Source organism: Dasypus novemcinctus, chromosome 26 (genome assembly GCF_030445035.2).
Source record: "Dasypus novemcinctus isolate mDasNov1 chromosome 26, mDasNov1.1.hap2, whole genome shotgun sequence".
In the NCBI taxonomy this organism is placed as follows: Eukaryota; Metazoa; Chordata; class Mammalia; order Cingulata; family Dasypodidae; genus Dasypus; species Dasypus novemcinctus.
The window spans coordinates 15,957,428-15,962,008 of record NC_080698.1 but is presented as its reverse complement, the minus strand read 5'-3'; the positions used below and the strand labels follow the sequence as shown (position 1 = coordinate 15,962,008).

Here is a 4,581-nt window from a genome sequence, read left to right as displayed (position 1 = left end):
ACAATGAGCAGACAATGAGCAAAAAATGCCAAAAAGAAAACTAAAAAACAAAAACAAGCAATGAGCAAAAAATATTAACAAACATTGAATTATAAGTTTTGTGAATTATACATCAGAATTATTTTTAAAAAGGTATGCAAACAGCTACAATAAGAAATTAAAGGGGAGGCATTACTATCATCCCCACAGAAATAAAAAGCACTATAACTATACACCAACAAATTAGACAACATGGGAGAAATTGACAAATTCTTGAGCACACAAACTACCCACACTTGCTTGTGAAGAAATAGAATACAGGCATATCTCATTTTACTACAGTTCACTTTTGTGTGTGTGTGTGTGTGTGTGTGCTTCATGGGTATTATTATTATTATTATTTTTACAAATTGAAGTTTTGTGGCAACCCTATATTGGTCAAGTATATGGGTGCCATTTTTCTAAATAGTATGACCTCACTTCATGTCTCTGAGCCACATTTAGGTAATTCTCTTAATTTTTCAAACCTTTTCATTAATATTATCTTTGTTGTGTTGATCTGTTACTAATGTAATTGTTTTGGGGTACTATGAAACATGCCTATATAAGATGACAAGCTTAAAAATATGTGTATTCTGACTGCTCCACAACAAGGCATTTCCCCATCTCTCCCCTCAGGTCTCCCTAGTCCCTGAGATACAGCAATTTTGAAATTAGGTCAATTAGTAACTCTACAATGATCTCTAAGTGTTCAAGTGAAAAGAAGAGCCACACATATCTCACTTTAAATCAAAGCTAGAAATGATTAAGCCTAGTGAGGAAGTCAGGTCAAAGATCAAGAGAGGGTGCGACAGCAGCTGGAGGGCAGAGGAGGCGGCGCGGCCGATCCTGTCCTCGCCATGAGGCCGCAGCAGGCGCCGGTGTCCGGGAAGGTCTTCATTCAGCGAGACTACAGCAGTGGCACACGCTGCCAGTTTCAGACCAAGTTCCCCGCGGAGCTGGAGAACCGGATTGATAGACAACAGTTTGAAGAAACAGTTCGAACACTAAATAACCTTTATGCAGAAGCGGAGAAGCTCGGGGGCCAGTCATACCTCGAAGGCTGTCTGGCTTGTTTAACAGCTTATACCATCTTCTTATGCATGGAAACTCATTATGAGAAGGTTCTGAAGAAAGTCTCCAAATACATTCAAGAGCAGAATGAGAAGATATATGCTCCCCAAGGCCTCCTCCTGACAGATCCCATTGAGAGAGGACTTCGAGTTATTGAAATTACCATTTATGAAGACAGGCATGAGCAGTGGAAGATAAACCATAGAATAAAGATCCCACCTTAAGCTGGGACCCTCATCTATCCACTGGCCGATTGCAGAGTGTCCCCTACCTCCTCTCCAGAGCATCATTCCTTTGTATCTGCTGCCAGAGCCATGGTGCCATTTACTCCAAGGACTAACTTTCTAAAATTCCACACCCAGGGTGACCTCTAATCGTTCAGCATCCACTTTGTGTCTCGAAATTGTGTAGGACTCTGTAATCTTTTGATTAGTTTCTGAGCAAACACAATGAAGTATTTCATTTTCTATTCAAAGCCATTTAATAAAATATGCTGTCAGCCCAACCCAAAGCTGATTTCTTACGTGCCACCAGTACCATAGGTTCTGCTCATTCCTCGGGTGAGCCTCCCAGATGACTTTAGACTTTGACAAGTCATATCTTCAGCAGTGTTCAGTCTTATTCCCCCAAGATAATAAGATGCTTTTCTCTGGGATTTTGGTGAGGGATAGGCTGTATCTGTGGTTTTGCTAATGCATCGCCCAGATTTCAAGGAACTACCAGTTTTGCCATGACTTAGATCTTAAAAAGATCAATTTTTGCTGTTTTTTTCCTCCAACTAGAGCTTATTAGAAAAATAATGTATAATGTTATTTGTTTTATTGAAGCAGTTATTCCTAATTAAACCAGTATTTAATCCAATTTCTAGTTATTTTCTTTGGAGAACTTTATGTTATTATTGCATTACCATGAATGTTGGGAGGATGTGTGTTTTGCTTGTTCATTACAAAAATAAGTAAGCACAATAAAGTGGATGCTAAACCATCAAACATAAATGTTCCTTGCCGTGTCCCTGAATGTGTAATCAAGTGTAATAAATATTTTAATTATAGTTTTGTTATAAATATAACTCATGAGGAAAAAATTTGATAGGACTAATACTGTATATTGCTAATTTTTAAAAACTATCCTTACTGGCAAACCTTAAGTATCATAAACCTTCCTCATAAACAGTATTCAGTGCACAGAAATCTTATGGTTCAAGTAAAGTAAGTGATTTCCAAGTAAAACTCCCAATTCTGTGTCGATATTTCTAGTCCTTTTGGCTGTACATTCTTAGTATCAGGGCTTCTTGGGCCCTTAGTTCATCTTTAGGGCTTGAGAGCACTGTACTTAGGAGAGAGTTAAGAAATAAATTAGGAGAGAATGAAACGGTTAAAAGTTTTACTTTCAGAGATATTGTAGGTGCTAATACTGGATTTAATCTTTGAGATTTAATTTTTTTATGGGCTAGTTATTCAATAAATCCCATAAGTCTGTGTAATATTTTAATTGTATAAAACCCTTTTGTTACTTTACAGCCTGTAATAGTGTGTCTGTCTGCCTTTTAAACCCGTTGCAATAACTTTGCTGATATATTAACACATTAGTAAAACTTTTCTTAAACAAAAAAAAAAAAGACCAAGAGAGGCCAAAAGCACATCTAGAAGCTTATGGGGGCTCTGAATATCATTCAGACCCCTGTGAAAAGGAAAAGCCCTGGGAGATCACCAGAACTCCCAAAATGATTCCTCTCCAAAGTCCACCACTGGAGAGAGAATTCTCATAAGCTGCTTGGCAAAAGAGAAGTGTTAACTTTCCACCAGAGGGTGAGTTCTTCCAGGTAGCAACCACAATTTCCCTGTGAACTAGTCTCGGGGCTTGCACATAGGTGCTTAAAAGGCACTTGCTAAATGGCCAGCTTCATGGAAGACCCCTCCTTCATCTAGTGAGCTGCATACCTGCTGGTAGTTACATCCAGAGGCCTCATACTTTAGCTTCATCAGTTCCTGATACCCAGGTATCCTTTCCCTTCCATCTGGCCCTATAACCTGGTTATGATGGGATAGCCAACCTCAGAGCTGGGCATCAAGAAAACACTGGGTGACCACTAAGAAGAATTTAAAAACCTGAATAGAAAAATAACAGTTTAAGGGAATGAAAGACACAATAGGGGAGATCAAAGCAAATGAGAGGCATACAGCAGTAGACTCAAAATGATAGAAGAAAGAATAAGCAATGCAGAAGACAGAACCACTGAAACTGGAGAGAGAGAAAACAATGTAAAAAATTGAGCGGGTACTCAGGGAGTTGAATGGTAACATGAAGTACAGCATCATATGCATCATAGCAGTTTGCTATTATTTATGAATTCCAAAATGAAGGATTATGTTTATAATTTGCACTGTCCCTCTGAGTATCATACCCCTTGTATTAAATGCAAAGGTTTTACTTTTACTTGATTAAATCAAGATTATGACTTTGATTCAACCACATCGGTAGGGCGTAACTCAGGGTTGAGTCCTTGCCCCCTGGCAGGCCATATAAATGGATACTCACAGAAGAAGATACAGAGGAAAGAAGAGAGAACTCCATAGACACAGCATAGGAGAGAATTTTGATCCTGGGGCCCTGGAGAGAGCTAAGCCATTTGCCTAATAGTTTACAGCTGACCTTGTGAAGCAAAAAGAGCAGCTGAACCTGGAAAGAAACAAACCCCATGCCAGTCTGTAGCTGAGGGAGAGGAAGGCTGACCCCTCACAGAGATTGGTGACCATCTTGCTTCAACATATGGCAATTGACTTTGGTGAGAAAAAGCAACCTTGAATTGGACTCTTTAATGCCTTGTAACTGTAAGCTTTTACCCCAAATAAAACCCTTTATAAAAAAGCCAACAGATTTCTGGGACTTTGCATCAGCACCCCTCTTAGCTGACTAATACAGAATATGGTACTGGGAATTTTGCAAACACCAAAAATGCTGGAATGGTTTTATAAATGGGTAAGGGGTATTTTTTTGGAGGTATTTTGTGAGATGTTTGACAGAAAAGGCCTAGATTGCTTTGAAGAGACTATTGATAGGAATATGGAGCCTAAAGTTATTTCTTATAAGGCCTTAGAAGGAAATGATGAAACTATTATTGGAAACTGGAAGAAAGTCTATTCATGTTTTAAAGTTGCAGAGAACTTAGCAAGATTAACTCTTGATGTTATATGGAAGGCAGAATTTGAAAACTACAAGATTGGGCATTTAGCCAAGGAGGTTTCCAAACTAAATGTGGAAAATACATCCTGGCTTCTCCTTGCAGCTTATAGCAAAATGTTAGAGGAAAGAGATAAGGTGATAGCAGAATTGTTGGGCACAAAGCAAACAGAAACTCATTCCAGAAATTCCATGCCTCTGGAAATCAAACCCAAAGATGACAGTGTCCCATTTGAGGAATTAACTAAGCTTGGAACTTGCAAGTCAGGATTGAAAATGGAATTATCCAAAAAAGACTTGTGGAAAGTC

General features: G+C 38.7%; 1 pseudogene; it reads left to right on the top strand.

Annotated features, from left to right (window-relative positions):
- The first annotated feature begins 829 nt into the window (after positions 1-829).
- LOC101414039 (golgin subfamily A member 7 pseudogene) lies at positions 830-2,619 on the top strand (annotated as a pseudogene).
- Positions 2,620-4,581: the final 1,962 nt, after the last annotated feature.